This window comes from Sipha flava, unplaced genomic scaffold, assembly GCF_003268045.1.
Source record: "Sipha flava isolate LNK unplaced genomic scaffold, YSA_version1 284_pilon_pilon, whole genome shotgun sequence".
In the NCBI taxonomy this organism is placed as follows: Eukaryota; Metazoa; Arthropoda; class Insecta; order Hemiptera; family Aphididae; genus Sipha; species Sipha flava.
The window spans coordinates 335,397-358,941 of NW_020272951.1; the positions used below are offsets into that span (position 1 = coordinate 335,397).

Here is a 23,545-nt window from a genome sequence, read left to right on the forward strand (position 1 = left end):
AAATAAAAAATAAAATATTACATCGGCCGTAATGAACAAATGTATGGTCGTTAATTAGTCGTGTATTTGGCGACGGGGCAAACACATAGAAAAATCAATGTTGCTCGCAGCGTATCTATGCAAAAACAATTTAACATAATGTTTGCAGGAAAAAAAAAAAGAAAAAAAACCAAACAAACACACTGTAGAGGGGAACACCGTCCAATCATATCCGTCAGTTATGCCACCGCATGGGCGGAAAATACCTCCGTGTACGTGCATGAGTGAAAAGCCGCAGCAGTACTGAGTAGGTCATGTATCGAAACGATTCTCTACAGCGCAGCTAATTGAACGACGCACGAGCCCGTGCAGAAGAGAATTTTGGTTAACCGCGGTATACGGATTGGAAAAAAAAATAAATAACGATTTCGTTCGCGACCAATGTTTTCAGATGAATACGGTGTTATTGTTCGGACCGTTTAAATAGTTATGAATCATAACTTATGGTACATGACAAACCATGTTAAAATTTGAAGTTTACGACGAGAAGTTAGTGTCAAAAGCAGCTTGTCGTAATTTTATTTCGTCACACTTTTAAGAGCTCTCCGAAACACAAATATTATTATACTATTAAAATGCACCCATTGAACAGAAAAGTTTTAAAACGAAAGTGTCACGGATTAATCGATAAACTCGATATGTTTGGTTTCATCGCGATAAAAGTTCGTTAAACAACAGTCGGACAGTGTGCACGCACGTTTTCGATCGTATCGTATCGATCGAACTCTCGGAGTTTTCCTAAACGCGGTTTGTACATAATGTCGGGGCGTACAGCTATCGGCGCGCGGAACTTGTCAATCCATTAGCTGTCTGGGGGGAAGGACTGTTGTTGGATTTACTTGGTGACCCGTGGTCGAAGGCCGTATGGGGTCTGATGAATCCGCAATAGACTATTAACGGAAATCCACCGGCGGCGTGTTGACACTGCGGGGCTTGACCCCGTTTCTCTTCCAAAGTTACTTCCGCAACGACGACGACGACGACGATGCTTTGTAAATCATCCCTTCGACTCTTTGTTTTTCGAAGCTTCCCGTAAATCTCGGCCGCGCATAACAGGTGGCCAGGACAAGGGACCGACAAAAGCGCCACCGCGGTAAACAACGTTTGTCAGCAATAGCGTGTGCTTCCGGTTCGTAAAATTCGATCCCGCCGAATTAATCATCGTGGACGGATCAACGTGGGTTGACCGTGTAGCGTAACCGGAGGCGGAACTAGAAATTTTTACGCTCCGGAGAAAATTTTAACATTACGTCCTATCATAGACCAATAATCAAATACTCTTCTCAAGAATTTTTTTTTTTAATAATTAATATACTTATGAACTTTAAACCTAATATCAGTATTTAACAAAGTTAAAAATATTAAATTAGTTGTTAATAATTACAAAAAGTACACCCTCTATAATTTTACGTTCGGGGATAATTAGATAAATCCCCGTCTCCCACCCCCTAGTTCCGCCCCTGAGCGTAACCATCTGTTCAAGACGATCTTTGATGATTATGAACTGACGTATTTTATTCGTTTATTCGTTTGTTGTATGGCGTGTTTCGTTTAGCCACCAACTAATCTGAAACGGAACTTTTACACCATGTTGTTCTATGTCGATCAGTCCAGACGAGTATTATTAACAGATAGACACTAAAGGTTTGGTGCGGGCAAAACGCTTTGCGGACGAACTTTCCTTGTTCTCTTATTCATTTCTCGGTAACAATATCTTACCTGTCATATATTTATCATACTTTTTTAGAACATTTTTGATCTTTTAGTTCGGTTTTTTTTTCCTTAGCCCATTTGAAAAACGTAACATTGCGGTATTTTTGAAAAATGTTCCTGCAATTTCTTGTTTATGCTTTGAAATTCATCACTGACGCATTTAATATTTAATACTACCTTGCACGCAACGATATTGATCGCGAGTGAAAAATATTTATCGTTCACTAACTGTATGTGTGATGAAATGTTTTTCTATTTCTGTTGTCGGAACACGAAAATTGGTCTATTTTTTACTCACACGTGGCCCATGTAAAAGTTTTGACTTTATTTTATTTTTCGTTGCAAATATTTTTATTTTTGTACCTATTTCCGTGATGAGAACATATCAGCTTGGTCGTGGGTTTCGGACGTTGAAATAATACACCAAACGAAATCCAATGATACGTAAGAAAAGACGCTATAACTTTAAAAAAAAAAAATCATCACTACGTTTTGACCTCGTAATATCTGAGTTTCCTATACAATAGCGCATCCGTGAATGTGTACGTGTGTTCGGCCGATTGTTCGTATGGGATGATTAGCATAAAACAGTCCGTTCGTTGTACTGTACGCGATTATGACTGCGCAGTGGTTTGGACTCGGAAAATCGTCACCACTTCGTGTTTAACAATACGGACATGTTCTTTTATTCTCCATCTGGAAAATCAAGCTGCAAATGATGATGTGTTATTGTTTTTAGCAAGTGGTTTTTTTCGCATAGAAAAATATACTGATGAAATATTCAGTTTGTAAAGCAAACTGTTTCGGTACACTGAATGTATCGTAGACGTTTATAATAGACGACGAAACACAATTTACAGCTTATATTAATGCAATTGAGTTATCTCACAATGTTGCAATACATAACGTTGTATAATGCGTGTGCATTAAACATTTAATTAAGTGGTTCATTAATTAAAAATAAAATACAAGAACAACAATAACAATTATGTAAAATTTTTTAACACACAGTACAAGTACCTATATTATACAGTTATATATATGAAATACCTTTGCAATTTGGAAATTATTTTAATTTTGTTTTATACCCCTAAACATATGTTTTACCACCCACATCGAATTTGTATATTCATGCTGGTATTTTATGTGCGCGTGTTTTTACTTTTTCCACCTACACGAAATGTATTTCAACGTAAGCTATGTTAATAGCTCGAGTGTGTACGCATACGCTTATTCGAAAAACTGAACGCTTGCAATACCTAGACATTCGTTCGATAGACAGATGGACAGTTATGGGATTGTTGTGGTTTTTATTATCATTTTTTTTTTATTTTCTTTCGTTGTTCTTTTAATGACCAAACTGTATCGTTTTCACTAAAAGGTTTTTTTTTGTGTATGTGTGTGTGTGGGGGGGGGGGGTGGACAGAGAAAAATATGACCTCCAGCCGGCATTCCAAAAACAAAAAACTTTGGTCATTATTGTATTTTTTTTATATAAAAAATAACTAAGAAAAACAAGTATTTATACATAATGCGAAAACTTTAGTGGTGCGGTGGGTTTTTCATTTTAGTACTACTTGATGACGGTATCGGTGTATACTTAATTTCCGTTTAAGACATACCGGTTTACGTACATTTTTTAAACATTTCCATTTTATCATAATTCCATGGATGTTTTCCACGAACAGTAGCTACAGTCAAACATATTATAATATGTAAATTAAATATATCTGTTCAATTTCAAAATCCCATTCTGTTTACTGTGGTACAAAGATTGCATTATTATAGATAGAAATAAAAAAAAATCTTGTTTGGTTTCTTTATTATTTGCGCACTAATTAAAACATTTACTCTGGCATATTGAACTATTAGAGCGATTCATGCGTTTCCATGATATTTTGTCAATTCAGCACAATAAACCGACCCGCGACGGACGTTCTATGTATATTATTGTATAACGACGTGCATTTTCGTTGCATAAATAATGATATTAAAAAAAAAATAAATAAATAAAACAACAAACTGATAGTTATTACGCCGCCCAATGTAATAATATATACATTTATACAGAGTTCACGCTGCTTTAGGATCAACCCAAGACTCAACGAAAAAATAACTAACGAACTGGAAATATATGCGTGAATATTTGTTGAATAGGGGTGATAGGATATGACTGATTTGTCGTCAATTTTTAAATTAATGATTTACAAAAAAAGAAAAATAATAATATGCATAAAAATAATAACTTAATCATTTTAATCGATTCCTTTGTGTATTGCAAACCTTGGAGTTTCTTTAGAAAAGCGATCAAAAGATTTATCTGATTTTTAGACAATAATATTATACACAAGGACCCGGTTTCATCCGACGTAGGAAAGATTAATATAACATTCAATAGAAGTAGAAAGCAGTAATATTTTATCTTCTACTTTAACTTTAGTAAATTAACTTACTAACGAGATTGTACAGAGACGACATAGTTGTATATAAATCAAGCTAACCGATTTATTCCCATCAAATTTAATTGTATTTAAATATATACCAATTTTTTTTTATAAATTGTTTTAAATATGTTTGTTCAACTTAAATTTTTTTATTATTACACATAAATACATTATTATATCATTAAAATATTAAATAATTACAAAATAATTTAATTTAACCTAGAGCAATTTTTTTCTTTTACACATTTATTTACCCTTTATGAATTTCAAAAATGTACTCCTTTTGAATAGTGAACACTTTCAAGTAGCTGACGAAATTTTTATGACCGAGAGTGTCAGAGGTTTTTAGAGGTTTTACTGTGTATATCAGATGACGGAAAAAATTGTCAGCAGTGTTCTTTTAGCTCGTTATCAGAATGGATGTTATGGAAGGTTCAGATGCCCGAGACAGAACTATAATACTAATTACAAGCGTTCAACCGTATAAAAGCAAATGGATTTTTGAAATGAGTTTTCAATCCTATATTATATATGTAAGTTTATGGTTTAAATACTGTTCTGGACAGGCAGTAGAAATTGTTTTTACAGAAGACAGAAAATCATTGAGCGCAGATGCAACTGAAACCGTTTAAAAATCGTTATTTGTCCGTGGATTGACAGTTAGATCAAACATTGTTCGAAGTTAATATTGTGCCATATAGTTGTTACACTGAATACGTGAAATTGTCGATTTCATGAAATCGGCAGAAAAATTGACGATTTCGTGAAATCAGTGACGCCGTTACCGAATTCCTGAAATCGGCAAAGCTTTTCAATTAATATTATTGAAGTGAATTGTCGGTGGTAGGCAAATTATTATTCAGAGAAAGACAATAAAGGCCACAGCTACTAAGATGAAATATTGATTGTTTATTTCTATATTTAACTCTTTTGAAACTTGCGCTGATCATGTATTCGTCGTCGATCATCGTATACCAATAGTTATTATTCGAACTAATATACTAAACTTTCTTATCAAGAAAATAATTTATACTTTTAATACAATTTATCGAATCACCCTGTTTAATAGATAAGTAGGGTTTAAAACATGTTTCAAGATTTTAACTCGCATTCGTTATTTCTTAACACGACTTGCAGCAGGAGCGTATTTAGACTTACTTCTAGGGGAGGGGGCAGCTCAATTTTTTTTCTTTAATTCAGGCTCAAAATTTACAAGTAAAATTGTTGGTAATATTTAAATCAGGTGAATCCTTAATATTTTTGGTTTTTTTTTTTTTTATCTAACGACGGATCCACTTAGAATCGACTTTTGTGAAGTTATTTTTTAATACTTGTCTGTGTTTTGAAAGTTACGCTTGTGTTTTAATTGATTTTTCACTAATTATGGACATTAAGTATCGTTATAAAATGATTCACATTAAAAAAATTTAAAATGTGTATCTCACATATGATTGATTCCTTAAATACGGATTCAGGGGGGCGATCGTCCCTTTTGCCCCCCTAAAATATGCCCCTGAATTGCAGATAGGTTACGAGCAGTTTGTTATAGAATGATATGTTGCCAAATTCATGCAATTTATCGATGAACGTCGCTCAGAAATTGTCATCAAATTGTAATTGTCTTATAGATTTATGCGTGATATCGTGAATACTGAATGAACGCGTCGCGTGGCTATTGCGGTACATAACCGTAAATTGTAATTCGTTACCAATCCCTAAAACCATTATTATAAAAGCTTGCGGTGTCGCTATGTACAGTTTACGACAGCCATAATAAAGTCCAATATTTGCAAACGCATGCAATGACGTAATATTATATGACCGCATATCGACGGTCGACGTTTTTGGTGACGGCTGCGGACGGAGGCGATGTTAAAATAATGTTGTCGACCCTCGTGTTTTGTAACGATCAGCCAGTCGGAATGATTCCACACTGGTAGCGCACATGACTTTACCTTGGTGGTGTATTCAATCGGTAAAACAATAATAATAATAATAATAATAATATAAGCGTCATTTTTCAGTTGAGATACGTACGAATTTCTTGGTCTTCCTTCTTGGTTTCGTCCTTCAATCGCACCTTCTATTATGATGTGATGAAATTCTTTGTCGCGACGAAAAACGTGTCCCATCGTGTCCCGTCGTCGTTGCTTTATGGTTTTAACTATGGATCTTGTTTCTCCAACTTGGATCAGTACACCTTCATTTGTTATTCTTTCTGTCTGTCATTGTATATATATATATATATATATATATATAAATATATTTAATTAAGTTATATTATATTTACAAGTATACTTGTACACAAACACACACACACACACACACACACACACACACACACACAAATCTAAGTGATACTACAATACTTCAGTAAACTTTTCTTGGGAAACTCTCGATGCGCAACGCACCAGAACAGTGCGCACAAGGTTCTAGAGATTACAGAATCCTGCTGCGTACTATAACAATTACGATAATAATAATAATATAAATAATGCAGTCGTCGTCGGTTCGTGTTTCCATGTTGTTGGTAGACGACGCGTTATTTTCTAACCACAATAATATTATGGTTTACGAGGACAACATTGAACACGGTCGTACACCCATAACTGTTGGCCGTATATTGCTAAATGCGGGACGATTTTGTTTTGTACGCTTAGTGGGTACTACATGTTTTTTTCGGTTAATTATCGTGTTTTCATGGGGGAGGTGGGGGAGTTATTTTTCTTCAACTCCATGTCTTACGATATTTTTTTATCGCCGTATCCAATAGTTGATCGGATACAGTTCTTGATTTTATTATATTTTATCACGTGAAACGATTACACATTATTTCTTATTTCACTTCGTAATATTCACAAACTGTTTACAATAGTTTTTTTTTTAAGTTCATATACCTAAGCGGAATATGACAACTGACTAGAGATACCCCACGATTAAGTACTACTCCGCTTGTTAAAATTAAAAAAATGTGTTAATTATAAACTACCTGTGTGTTCATTATTTAACACATAGTTGCTTTCGAAGAATTAAAACATAATGCCAAGATGGCATTAAAAAAAAAAAAGAAAAAATTTAATCAAACCCTCGAAAAAAAATTTATTTTTCAACGTTTTTTAGGACTTAAATACTTGGGTATAAATAAATGGACGCCCACGTTATAAAAAAAAAAAAAAAAAATTACAAAGTTTATTTATATATTAACTATTATGTTTTCCAAGAAAAGTTTTTGATTTCCACTTGGATTTCTTTTTTTTTATTTGTTAGTATAAATCACAGATATTTCTTACCATTTAGATGGGATAGGGATGCGCGTTTTACTAGACATGAAACACAAAAAACACTGTGTACCGTTCTACGAAACGACTTTATAAAATCATAGTACTCTCCCTAATGGTAATATAATAATTAAATTACGTACAGACTATGTTGAAATGTTATTATTGTTGGCGTTTTTGTAAATTCTTGTTAAAAGCTACGTAATAATTTATTTTTTTACGTTTAATGAGGTACAAAGACGTCGTCCTGCAAAATGTATTAAGAACGCTTGTTTAATAATAATGTAATTGTAAAAAAATATAATATAATTATGCTTTTTTTTTTTGTAATATTATTTGTTTATTATAAAAATAATATCAGTGTTTATTTTTGTATTATGGTCCATACAGTATAGTCGAATTGAAAAATATTTAGATTTTAACAGTATCAGACAAATATGTATTTATAGGTATTTATATGTATATAGTATTTTGATTATCACAGTATATACGGGCGAAAAACGTAATATGCAATCGTTTTGACATAATGATTATATACTAGTTGCAGATTACATTTTAAACGACGAAAAAACTCCAATATTTTTCATAAAACTGTAACTGTAACAAACGGTCAATACACATTTATAACGCGCGTTAATAGCTATACCCACAGGGGCATGTAATTGTGATTTTTATTTTCCGATGCCTAAATGTTCTTGTTTTAAAAAAGATAATACGCTGTATGTTGCCCTCGAGGGTGACTTAACCTCCCCCCCTCTCTCTTCTCGCTGAATGCGATTCTCACGATACCAGTAATTCCGACCAAGATTACTGGAAGAGAAACGCAAGACGAAGAATAAGTTTTGGTCCCATTTGGTAAGTCATCCTTTGTGCTGAACATTCTTCCTGTTTATGGTCATTATTAATTATCAGGTTGTTCAAACCAACACTCCGACACAATTAATTAAGTTTTTTCCTCGACATCGATGAATTAAAAATGTCGTTTTCATCTATTAATCTGATAAAACTATTAAAATCATTAACGATACAAAACAAACTTGTACCACGAGTATGTGTACAAATACTCTCCGAGAGTGGATAATCGTTGACGAATAGCATTGTTTATTTATCACCATGAAGTGTTTGAAGTATTCATTAAAAATGAGCTTTCTATTTAAGTAACAGATTTAAACGGATTTTAACGCAGTATAACAATTATTGTTTGCACAGAAATAATTATACTTGGGTCGGTTTAAAATTAATGATTTGTAATTTACTTGATTTTTCATAGTAAACTTGGTTAAAATTTTTATACAAATATATATACAGTCGCCTTGCGATCAGTGGTGGCTCGTAAGGTTCACATAAAGTAGTGCACAAATAATTTGTAAGATATGTAGGGGAGTAAAAAAAAATTATTAATTTTAACATAGGTATAATTACATATAACTTACTTATCTATATATGTATATAAATTAATTGCTGTTCGTTAGTAACATGATTGTTGTTTTGAATTTAAGATAATGAATTACATTATCAGCCGATAATCGGAATATAATAAACAAATGAGAGTAAAAATAAATTATAATGCCGATGCCGATGCGCAAAGGCGCGGTGACATCGAAAATAATTCGCTGAAAACAATTTAATTGGTTATGTGCATAGAAACGAATTTGCACATCAATTCCATTGTAACGCGTGTTAGGTGTTTCGACTTATTTTAATTTTTACATTATACAAATGTACACAGCAGTAGTGTGCAATACTGCACTACTATAACACACGCACTGATACCGTTCCGTCGCGGACAACCGCCTTCTCGTTTGGCTTTCGGAATAACCCAATTTAAATATATTATTTTCATGAATTTATATTTTTATATTTTGAAGAATAATCTCAATAACACTACAGATATTTAGTTGTATTATTATGGTTTATGTTTTCAATTTTTTTTAAGTTTGGGTAGGTAGTGCATGTGCACTTGTGCACATATATACGAGCCGCCACTGCTTGCGATGTAACGAATTCCAAGAGACCGAGGAAAACGTTTGTTGCGTCGAAAATGCTTTATTTCAAGAGCATAAATCAATTCGTCTTAACAAGATATAAAAAAAAAAAAAAAATCAAAACGTAAATCAACACATATTATAATTACTAATTAATTTGCATTTAATAATACATATTTACATAGGTAAATGTAGTTAGTAAAAAATAATGCATACATATGTGTGTCAATAATTATTTAATTACGTAAACATAATTGTTTTTTTTTTTTGTGTAGCCGCTTACGTTTACCCTGTCAATAGCGTTGTCCAAATCTACAAATGTAACAAAACATATTGTTGTCGATGTCGTATCTTTGTAGTTAATTGCAAACGGCACGGAGACCTGATTTTACTTCTTTCGAAATTACAGAGGACTCCAAAGGGTAATATCAAGCTCTAAAATTGTAAAATTTAGCTGTTGTCAAAAAAACTTTTGATGGGACAAAAATGCATACAGTTTTTCGTTATAGCACGAGATTTTCAACAAATCTCGATAGGGAACGACGGTTTCATTCGTTATATTGAGATTTTCGTAACATCAAGTTACGTTTTACCACGAGTTGATATATATCAATACATATTCATGGTGTATATCTATTGAGTATCAATTCTTTAGACTGATATTTTATACTATATATCGTTCAATATGACATTAATCAGCAAAAAAGTAATTGGTTAGCCCATGAACGAATTATGTTGATATTTTGAACGCTATAACGAGGTGTGATGTAAAATCAGTAATCTGGATGTGGGTCATAAACAAACAAAGTAGAGAACACGATCGCGACACGGGCTCACTACCCTAAAAGTCAACGAGAAATAACAAGGGTGGATGCTATAAGTACGCAAAAATACAGCTAGGAACCCGGTAAAACCATTAGTATACGTTCACAGTAACGACACCGTGAATTTATTCCGAAGTTGGCATCCGCAGTGAGCCCTAAACGTCGGTACAATTTATACCAGGAATGGTCCAATTGCATTTTTTACGTAAACTGAAATGTTTGAATGACATTCAAGTAAAAAAAAAAAAAAAAAAAAAATAATAAAATCATATTTATACCTTTATAAGAAATTTAATTATAATGTACTTTTTATAATTAATAATTTGAATCAAAATATTTTAAGTATTTGTCGACAAAAGTTGAGGTTATAACGAAAACGTAAGTAAATTAAAGTACTATTATTATGTTGTGTGATTTTTTTTCTCTGAACTTATATTTTATAAAAAATTATCGTTCGTTAAATGTGAGTTAATTTTTATCGAACCTCGATTATTACCGGATTTTTAGCCGAGTACAGTTCGACCATTTCCTTTTTCTAATCCAAGTGCAGTTCGGCCTATTACCTCACACCGATGAAGTCGCGTGGATACATCTGAAATGTTATGGAAATTTATATTTTCCAAGTTTGCGCGATAAAATTCAAAAGATCCGCGCACGGTATATTTACCATCAGTTGTGAAATCCAGTCGTTCGTTCACGAGGATATGCTTTATATAATATCATATGAAATATTATAATAATAATAAATAATAAATGAATATAATATGAAATGGGTTTTGATTAATTTCGGCATGAGATAAATGTATGTTTCACCTTGTTTTCATGTTTGTCAGGACTTGGTATTTAATGGGAAACACATTTTTTTTTGGGCGGCGTGCAAACACTTCGCCGAACATAAATTTTCAACTCCGCACTACTGCTGAATGAACGCCGTACGTCGTATAGTTCGGTATATAAATTGCGTTTTTTATACGCTTATTATTTTTATTTTTATTTTTACTATATTATTATTATTATTATTATACATCATATTCCGTGCACATGTACAATAAAATGTGTTCAGCGAAAACTCATATTCTTTTCGTTTTTCATAAAGATATTTCACAAATCAGGCGCGTAGCTAGGTATTTCAAAACGAAGGTGTTATTCAAAATTATACAAAACAAAATAATTACTTTGCGTATACTTTATTGTACAAGCGTACCAACATGTTAGTACATTATACATGAATATATATATGCACGTGAAATGTACCATTATATGAGAAAGTATTTAAATATTTTATTAAAATTTTAAATGTACACTTTTGTCGTATGTACCAATTTTAAATCACGCATGATACGACACAGAACCACAGTTTTGGCTTATTAGAAAAAACGGTGTAAAGAAAAGTCGGATCCCGGTTAAGTATATATTTCCTTATGATAAATATGTTTTCATCACGGTTTATGATGAATTTTTACCTTTATAAGACTTCAGTATAATACGATTAAAAGGGGGGGGGGGTTACTACACCTGTAACACCCCTCTGGCTACGCGTCTGTCACCAATAGATAGGTTTCGTTTCGTAAACACCTAAACATAAATATAACCTAACGTGCAAGGGCAGAAAAAAATACAAACATCGAGATATTTTTTCAGCTAACAAGCTAAAAAAAGGTACTTAATATACTAAAAACAAGTAGTTATCCGCGGTACAACAAACTAGGATACGGGATATTAATTTTTTTCTTCGGCTTATCCAGGGTAAGTAGCTTACATCATTATTATCCCTTCGTATTATTTGCGTATACATGTGCGAAATAAACATATTTAAAATGTATTTAAAAGAAAAATCTCTTCAAGAATAAACCTATTATTATTATTATTATTATTATTATTATTATTATTATTTCACATTACAAATCGAGTGATAAGCTATTTATTGAAAATGTATTCGGTTTGGTATTCAACGATTATAAATGAAATATAATATTTATAAATGAATGATTATAATCATATGGATGTTTTTTAATATAACGTTATCGTACAATTAGACATGGTTAGTAAGGAATCTATACACGCGTAATTATCAAAATTAGTCGATACGTCATGGATCTAATACTTTGTGGAAGAAATAATTATTATTGCGATATTTTAATTGTATACGTTTTATGAATATACACACAGTTTATAAATTCAGAGTTATATAAGTCCTCATTATGTAAGTACATTTTTTTTCGTCAACCTTTGAATACGATTTTTCCAACAACATTTATATTTATACACATTTCGTTTTGATTCCTTGAAAATATAATAAAGTGTATTTTTTTTTCTTTTTTATACAAACACAATAATTTTGAATTATAATATCTCCACTAAAAAAATAAAATCATTACTTATGTATTATAGGCGTATAGCATTTTTATATTGAAAATCTTCATTAATCTAATAAATATAATGTATCTAAAGATTAGATAGTATGTTGGTAAAAGATAATAAAGGAATGACGCTGTGATATATATACATATATTTTTTTTTGAAAATCCTGGTGGTGCGAATGTACTCGAGATCATTTAATCATTTATACAGAGAATCTAGAATAATACATTACTTTTTTTTTTCAATTTTGTTCCAGATACGATCTAGAATAGAACAATGGTATGTAATTTTTTGGGTTTTCGAAAAAGTCTTTGTAATATTGTAGCTACTCGAAAAGTTTCTCGTAGCCCTATCTATATATAGATTGTACATTTTACGTAGATAGTACTTTAGAAAGGTTATTTTTGGTTTAATTATAGTAGTTTCTCGGTGAATTGTGATCAACTATCGAAAAATCGGGATAACAGCTATAAAACGAGTGTTGTTCTAAATCATTTTTTATTTTATTTTTTTTAACGATGGGATTATTATTTATTTAAAATTTAAAATAACGATAAGATACATATTTGTTCTAATAATTTTTTCTATTTTTATGATTCTTAAATTTTATTATAATATGAGAAAAATTAATAATTGTTTAATGAACATCATAAAAATAAATACTAAAAAATAATACTATACTACAAGGGAGTGTGCGAGAAGTGTTTAAATATTTCGTGTTGGTCCTGTTGTCACGAGAAAACGAACGAAATTACAGCGATACAGGCACGAATTATTTTTATGATTATAATTATTATTGTTTTTGTTGTTATTAACGCTATATTTTCTGAAACACGCGTACTATATATTTATATAATGTGTAACGCGTGTTCACCTAATCGTCGCCGCGACGAAAACCTTGTGCACGCGAACCACCCGGTAATTATAGTAAATAAATCAACCTGGTAATATTTTTCAGGAATTAAATTAAGCATCGTTTCGTTCGTGCAGTACATCGTATTAGAATCAAGAGGAACAGCAGCAGCAACATCAGTGAGTAAGCGTATCAAACGCAATAAGCGCTAAATAATTGACAGCGGGACGCCGCGTGTCTGCTGAAAAAAAAGTAGAGCGCTAATGAAGTTTCTAGTACGAAGACGTAATTACAGATCTACAATGCTCCTTGCGACGAAGTTTTCAACTCCGGTGTAGGATTTAAATCAATTACGTTTCTTAATGCTTTCGTCCGCAACGCACCCGGTGATAGGCACTACAGAAGGCAAGTTACATTAGTGTTCAATTACCAAAACGCTTCTATTTTATTACATTCCGATCGACCGACGGGTTTTTTGTCTCTTATTTTCCCGCCTGCAACACTTATTTTCTAATACACAACACATTGTTATCAAACTCGATAATGGCTTACTATGGGTACGATAATAGCGCACGTAAAGGTTACGGCAGCAGCTTAAATCGAAAACGCAGTAATTTATGGATCACACGCGTGTGCTTTTCTGACGATTAGTTTTGTCGCAGGGAATGGCTATTGCATTTTACCGTGTTCTATACACATATGTTACGTGAAGTTCGTGAAATTACTGATTTCGTGAAATTAGCAACGGCCGTTGCCGAATTCACGACACGGCAACTATACGAACACAAAATTATAGATTGCTTGAAATGCAAGAAAAATGTCTACCTTACGGATAAAATCTGTGATTACATTTTTCCGATCTTATGAAATCGGCAATATCGCAAGCTCAGTATTTCATATATATGTATATCCACGTATAAACACACAACACACACCATTAACGCAACCAGGGGGGATTCCTGGGACCGGACTGCCCCTTGAACTGTGTCATATCTTTTTGAAATAATAAAAATGTTTGATCAAATTTAACTATTGATTCGAAGATTGATTTAAGAAATTCCACATCAAAAAGAAGACTCAATGGATTAGCTGCTCTCAAGGTCCACTACGAAGTCAATGGAACATCTGAGGAAGTAAAACAACATTTAAGCTATACAAAATATTGCTTAGATTTCAATTTATAAATTTGTACATACCTTTTACCTTTATTTTTTACATAAAACATTTAATTATTATTTAATTTTACATTATAATTACAATATTTACATTAATCAAACAATAAAATAATAATTAAATTTGCTAGTTACTTTAAAATAGGTATATTTTTGGACCCCTTCCCATAAAAAATCCTTGTTGCGTTACACACACACACACACACACACACTAGAGATACATTAAAGATACTTTTCAACATTTGTCCTAATATTATATATATACACATCGATATTTTCTCGAATAAACTAGGCGGGGGCCTAAAAATTTAAATTTCTCGTACTACTTGTACTATGTTTTAAAAACGCGTTCACATTCTGAAACGTGCCCTACTATCAAATTTAATAAATGTATCATAGAAACTATGTTATTTCTTCTGTATTTTGTATAAACCGATTCCACTACATGTGTGACTTTCTTTTAATTATTCAATGAATAGTTATTGATTCATACTTTATATGTATTTTTAAAATATTATAAAATCACCTGTCTATAAATATTTTAAACTCCCCCCCCCCCAATTATTTTTTGAAAATATGCCACTTTATACTCGTATATTATAATTTGTTATTGTATATTATTATTACAATGATATGATTATAAATCGCCCAATTGAATGTTTTGCTAAAGCTCCTTCTTTGCAACAGTGTATTCGAAAAAAACGCTTTTGACGCAGATTTTTAAAAGCGTTTAAACAATCGAAATCATTGTGCCCTCGTATTTGACGATGTATTATAATATTACGGTACATCGTACAGTACTGTATTATCGTAATTCGTGTAAATATAACGCAATATTGTACGCGGTAATAGCGTTTGAAGGGTGAGTATTACATTGTTGTTTTATTATTCCTCGTCAATTTGGGCGCGTGGAATAATAATTAATTATTTTATCGTTCGTTCATCTCGTTTGACTGTGATTCGATTAAGCTTTTGAATAATTGTCCAAGAAACATAGTATCTACGTGGACGATTTCGAAAACCACACGTGTTAATGCTGAGATTTTAAAAATATAAAATTATAACTGTCATAATTCTTCTAAGTATTATATTATTATTATTTACTTTAGTTATTCGTTCAAACTTTATATTTGCCCATATATACACATTTACACATATACATATATTCATATTATTATGATATTTAGTAATTAACCTGTAATAAAATGGTTGGTTTTTCAGCTTTCTCCCATTTCCTATACTTTTTTTCAGTTCAATTTATATATACACATGTATTTATTATCAAGTTTATTTTTTCATCATTTGTAATTTATTTTAACATGTTTCTCGTATTCATACATGTATTTATCCCTTACGGTATTAGAACAAATATGTTTATAGTGTATTGAACGGATATTGATAGACAATTTAAGCAAACATCAAATATATTTATTTGCTTTGGTAGAGTGGACTGGGCCATTAACTATATCAGAGTTGCATCTACATTAGTGATTGGATTTTGAAAGGTAACAAATAATGATTTGAATAGGTTAAGTTATATGTGTAAATCGATTTAACCACGTTAAGGCTTGGATATGAGTTTTGTGAATGAAAGGACGTGTGTTTTAAGTAGGGTTAGATGTGATTATGAACGGTAAAATAGTTTTTGTAGAATATAGTTTTGGATTGTGATTGAATTGAATTTAAGATGGTTAAGTTTTTAAAAGGATAGGTTAGGTTAATTTTAAAAAAGACAGAGGCTTTTGACAAAAATGGGCATGGCCGTTATTATTCAGAAGCCGTTGTTTTGGGTGGATTCAATTTTTCGCCAGTGAGAGGGAGTGATGTAGAAGAGCCAAAAAGAGTCGTTATGGGTAAGGATTGAAGAGTTTTAAAGTTGTATAGTATTAACTTTTGTTGTCATAGGGAGTAAACTAGTGTTTTTAGTATAAAGTAAAGTATACTATGGGTTTGGGTAGCTTTTCTACTAAAGTTGGAAATGTGTTGTACAAAGTTAACCTTTTGCAATGACGTAAATATTATTCTAGCTCTAGATGTAACTCGAAAATAGTTAAATATGTAGTATGTATAACAAAATAAGTATTGATCACTCAGAAATCCTTGATTATAATTTTTTTTTTTTTTTTATTAAACATATAATGGTGTACAATATAACATAATCTAAGAAGGTTCATATTTTCGTAGGACACCCTGTATTGTAACCAATCAATTTAAAAGTATTTTATTTAAGCTGATATTCATGGTCAACCGTTATTCATAACATGTAGACAATAAGTGATATTGTTTATTATTTATTATTCAACACACATTGAACTTTTGACATTCCGAGTTTATTGACTCGTTTTTCTTTCTTTTTTTTTTTTATATTTCTAGGTTAAGCTGTTCTAGCTTCCGCTGGCCTCCGAAATCACACATGAAATGAGTGAAAGCGAGAAGAGCAAAACATGATACGCTTTGAACTGACAAATATTTGTGCAACCTTAAATATTGTCACCCATGTTTAAAAAACATAGAGTGCAGATTAAAATAGTATTAAATATAAAAAAAAAAAAAAAAATTATAAATTTAAATTGAAATAGTAGAAAATGCATGGGACAGAAGTTAGAACATTTTGTCAGAACATTTTGAATAATATATTTTTTAAAATATTTAACTCTGTAATTATTTAAAACCGACCGGATTAGATATTATTCCTATTATTCTGGTTCACTTACATACAATAAAATTATGTATCAACTCTTTTACCATGGAACATAATAAGTTTTGAACTTTTGAATTAACCCATTGCGATTTATATAAATAAATTGTACTATAAAATAATTTAATAAATATTAATTTAAATTTTCTATACATTTTTAGTACATTTCACTTCTACAATAAAGTATAATATTTATTCTAAACATAATAAGTATTACATAGATATGTCTTAGTGATAGTATGTATATAATATATGTATGTGTATATAAATGGAGGTTAGTGTATTTGAGAAATTTTACGTGATTCTTTTGCAAAATTATCATCGTTGTCTAGTGAAGGTTCAAAGGCATTGGATTTCTGTGATAACTCCACTATATACTCAAGGATGAAAAAAAAAATGTTATTTTATAAGTATGTGAAAAAATATACTAAAGTGTGGTGACCAATGTCAATAAAAAATAAAAAATGGTTGTTTTACATTTTTGTATAATATTTAACATATTAACATATTCTTGAAAGCAGCACTGCTATTTTTGATCCTCGAAAATAACGCACACAACGTATGTTCGTTTGAACTGAGTATGACATATCTTGACACTTCGAAAGCTACACTCCGTTTGAAACAAGATTGCTTAAGGTTGAAAAATGATCCGGTGTCGTACGTTATTGCTAAACTAAACCCGTCTAACATCTTAAAATGGTAAGCCATGTGAGTGGATATACATTGTTAATAATTGGTGATTGAAACCGTTCTATGCGTAATTCAGATACTATGTATTTAGTGGGTCCGATGATTCGCCGTATGCTGGTGGTTATTATTTGGGAATGCTTGTGTTCCCCAGGGACTTTCCATTTAAACCACCCAGTATTTACATGGTGACGCCCAACGGTAGATTTAAACTCCTACACTCGTCTGTGTTTTTACATTAATGATTACCATCCAAACACATGGAATCCTGCTTGGAGCATATCTGCTATACTTGTTGGACTGCTCAGTTTCATGGTAAGAACATGGTTAAGTCACAAGTCATTCGAATTAAATTTAATCGCTTGTATGCTTGTATTTATTCCAGTTGGAAAATACCCCTACGCTGGGTAGCATTGAGATAGCTGATTATGAAAAACGTCAGCTGGCTGATCAGAGTTTAGAAGCAAATACACGTGACGAAAATGTCTGTAAACTATTTCCAGATTTTACCATGGTAAAATTAGTAAACATGAAATTCTATGCAATTATAAAAATAATTTATATATATATCTTTTTATAGACAATTCAAAAAGAAATAGAAAAACGAAATTTAGCTATATTAAATATCTAGGATGAAGGCTGGTGACATGGATGTCATATATTATATATCTGACATTCAAAATAAATAGAATAAATATATATAATATGCATCCAATATACATACATATATTTATGATATATATAATTTTTTTATATTTAAGAATTGTTTTTTGTAAACATTGAGTGTGTAATTTGTTTCAAAATTAGATTTTAAATAAGTTTTCATTATTATCCATGTAATACAAATACTGAGAGGATGGAGACATGAAAATTTCATAATATCGAACCTTTGACAAATCAAACGTATTTTTCTTTCTTTTGGGGAAAACTTTGATACAGTGATTATTTGAATTTGTATTTCAATCATTTAAATTGGTATTTTTCATTTTTATTTCATTCGATTAAGGAATTTTGATTTTGATATTCCATAAAGAGTACAATAAATTAAATAACAATTTTAAAATCAATCAACTGATTAATTTGAAAAAAATATTATCAAAATAATTGTGTTGGACAAAAAATGCACTCAACTGATTCAACTTCACCATTACAGGTTATGCAAATAGACGCCGCGTCGTATGTTTGTAGCGAAGCCTGTGCAACAAGAATCTCATGGTCGTTATCCTTGCCGAGGATTTTGTAGAATTTGCGCACGTCACTGTACCCGTTTTTCAGTCTGCTAATCCGAAAAGTTACCACGCTTTGCAAAAGTTTTCATCCCACCAATATCGTTTTCGCAATACCACTGACACAGTCCACACCTCCCGTGGTAGTAACTTACCTCCAACCTCTCATCCACCGTTTTTATGGTCGACTTTGCACTCCCCCGGTGCGTTTTCGTTAACAAATTAGCCTTTGCGGTAGCGGGCCTTATACGTATAAATAATAATAATTACAATAATGATGACAATAATAATAATATGCGTATGAGGAGACTGTCACACCGTGTCGTTTTATATACATATATAAGTTTGAAAAGTGATATCAATTATACGTTCACCAGACGGTTTTGAGCCAATTAGTGTGTCTTCCGCCCGTCGTCGTCCTCGAGCCTGAGAAATATTTTTCACACACACATACACACACATATATATATATATATATATATATATATATATATATATATATATATATTTATTATATATGTGTAAGGTTCTCCAAGTGGAAAACTAGGATTAAGTTGGTAAATACAAGAAGGACAAAGACGGTGATCGTGGTGACGATGATGGCTGTGCAATCGTAAAAGTCGCTTGGCATTATAATTGTAACAAACCAACAAGAAAACGTCATAATATTATTGCGCGCGCGTGGAGAATTTATAACCTTATAAGTATAAGTAAATGTGTACACGTACAGGGTGCGTAATAAAGACACACGGAAGTGGTGACTCAAGGGATGTTTAGCATTCTTCAATTTATAAGTATCGACTTCCTCCGGAATCGATCACGTAAGAAGTCGGAATTAATCAAGTGTAAATTTATCAAGGTCCAAGGTATTCCGCAATCGTATGATCTGATTTTGATTTAAACTTATATAATCGCAGCCGAAAAAGGAATTAAGACGACTATTTCTGCAAGCAATCAATATGCGTAAAATTTTTCAATCAATGAATATAATGATATTCTATTCGTATGCTTATAATTTGATTTGTTGGGTACATTATAAACTGTATTTATTTTTCGACATGGCAATTGATTGTTTTTCATCGCTATCCGCTTCATTTAATTTCAAAATGGTCGTGAGTTGAGTGGTGATTGTCAACCACGCCCGGGTCAATAAGTTAAAAAACAATATATATATATATGATTGTGCATGCTATATAGGTAGGAGGTTTAGACTGTACATTGCGCTTACATTAAATATAAAACCTCTGAATCTTAAAACGTCTTAAATGTTTAACGTGTACAATTAACCCGACAAATCGATGGAAAAAATGATTATCCACTTTATGTATACTAATACTATACAACGTACTGTCAACAATTATTTACTGTAAAAAAATAAAAAAAAATAAAAAAAAAGCGACTTACTTAAGTTATAATATTTTCTTATTGTATAAACTCTGAAAAATAATATTGCAATAACTCTCATCCGTGCGTCACATTGGATAATCTATTTTATTATTGTTAAATTATCATATCAATAGGGAATTGCTGTAGTAATTAAATATTTTGAGGCGCTCATTTCCACTCCAACGACTCTCCCAACTGGAGTATGTTTTATTTATTTATTTATTTTTTTTTTTCGTACATACAAATAGGTAGTGACATGGCTGACCACTTCATGAGTAGGGTAGAATATGGTCACGATTTATTCTAATTTCATGTTTAAAGTTTATTCGATTTATACGCACATGTGTATATTTTAACTTATTTGCACCAATACTGATGCAAATAACCTCTGAACGGTTTATTTTTTATGTTTTGTAAGATACCGACCACAAAAAAAAAAAAAAACCTATTATTTAAAATATTGGTATACCGTTTTCATATGTAATTCTCATTATATGTTCATTAAAATAAAAAATTGTTATTCATACCTACCTTTAACCTTGATTCATATTCGTACGCAACAAAAATAAATAACTTAAACTTAATGAATATTATAAAATGTTTCTTTTAGTCTCACAAAAGTGTCTAAAAATAATGTTCAAATGTGATATAATTGTAGACTTATAGTCAATAGGTCTATGCTAATTTATGTGTTTGGACAACAACAGTGACATTTGCAGTATAACGAAAAATGTAGGAAAAAAAATAGTATTAGTAATAAGCATTCTTGTTTACGCGTTTTCTGTTGTTGTCGTTTAAGTATTTGTGATCTTTCATTATGACGTATATTCCATGTATTTGTCTGAAGGAGTGGCGCAATCATAAATAGATACGTCTAGACGACTGTAGATTTAGTGATGCGCTTAACAGACCAATTAGCAAATAGTGTTGATTTTGTTAATCGTTAATGTAATATTATAATATTATGTACAACTCTCTTACTGTTTGTTATTATTTCGCACAATACAATACATAAGCACAATATTCAGATACAGCACAATACAAAAGAATATTTATAATACATTATTATAATGATTAAATTATTAAAATATATATATAATAGGTGTGTAGTTTAAAATATCACAGTGTTAAAAAGAAAAAAATAACCGTATTGTTAAATAGATATTATGGATACAAAATCGAATAAATAATTTGATTGTCCCGGACGTTTCTTTCCTGTTATTGTAGTATGAAAATGATATTGCATTATTACATTAAGGGCGTGGATTTGGTATATATTCATGTCTTATAACCTAACCTTAAAAAAAGTCAATAATTAGAACCCGTTGTACTCGGAATTGAGAGAGTATTGTGTTATTTATGTTTTTAATGAGATTTACTTATGGTATATCCCAATTTGCCAAAAAGTTCACGACCATTTCTTATCATTTCAATGCATCTGTCAACTTCAACGGTGAAAATTTTTGAAAAACTCCGACACCATTAGGGCTTGGTCATTCTACATCTTGGGTCACTATCATATTTGACCTATATACAGAGTGACACACGATGATTTGTATACAAATTACTAGAGCTCGGATTTAAATACATTAAAAATCATACAAAAATGCACTAAAAAAAAGAAAAAATGCCATTTAAAAAGGCATTTACCGTATAAATGTCCTTAAAAATAACTATATGATTGTTTATTTTTTTAAATTTATTATTTTATCAGACTAATAAATACTAAACAATTTTTAATTTTAATTTTATTAAAAAAAAAAAATTAAAAATTAAAAATTTTGTCTTGTGATTGGCGATGGACTGAGGAGCGTTATTCATGTGGCAAATATCGCCTGGTGTTAATTCTTCTGATATATTTTTTTACTTGTCTAATAAAATTTTTCCATTGAAGTATAGTCACAATTATTTTCTAAGACATTTTCCAATTTTTTCTTTATTGCTTTGCCATAAATACTTGTATTATTTGATATACAAGTTTACGATACTAATTGTCTCAACTAAAGATATACTTTTAGAAGTTATATGGCTTGGTATATTTCCATAGTTGGTTTTTATCAATATTCAATTTGATTCAATTTATTTGACTGCAATTGAATGTTTCGATTTTTGATAGCTATGGCATTGTTTTCTTCAAATCTATCAATTACTGTTTAGGTAAATTGAAAATATTCATAGTAGTATACTGCAACTTGTATCCAAGTTCCTAACGTGACAGTATTAATTGAGTTGTTAAAATAGCTGGGCCTATAAATGTTAACTTCAAGACTTTATAAAGTACTTTTAAATAAATTGTCTTTACATTTGAAATTTTTAGTATGAAAAAATACGATATAATATATTTGTAAATTGTATAAATGTACATTAAAACAAATAAAACGATCGAAAAAACTATGTACCAGGAAAGCATTGTCTAAGAACATCCAAAAAAATATGCATTTTATATTGAAATCCCACGTTCTACTAATCATATACTTTATATAATAATATAAAATCGTAATTGGGTTTTCATTACTTTTGTGGTCCCACTTTATTCAGTAAAATACTAGTCGGTGGGAACGCATCGGATATACATTAATACCGAACGAAACCTAAACTTTATCCGTAACGCTAATGGAGTATTATGGTATCAGATAGTATTTGGATATTCAAACCGACGTCATCCAGTACAGAGATGTGTACAAATCCGTTACCATTTCTACGGAGTAATAAACTCCTTTCGTGTATATATCCGAAATTGTTGAATTCCTTAGCTACAATATACGGAATGCAATCATCGCCGGTTGACACAATATTCTGATGATTTCGATGTTAACGCTGTTGGGCATGGTGCGTCACAACGTTTACTCAAGTAAACAGCTAATAATATCACGAATAAG

The 23,545-nt window shown here is 31.1% G+C and overlaps 1 pseudogene; it reads left to right on the forward strand.

Moving 5' to 3' along the window:
- Positions 1 to 17,947: 17,947 nt before the first annotated feature.
- On the forward strand, positions 17,948 to 18,692 carry LOC112685638 (annotated as a pseudogene).
- The last annotated feature ends 4,853 nt before the right edge of the window (positions 18,693 to 23,545 follow it).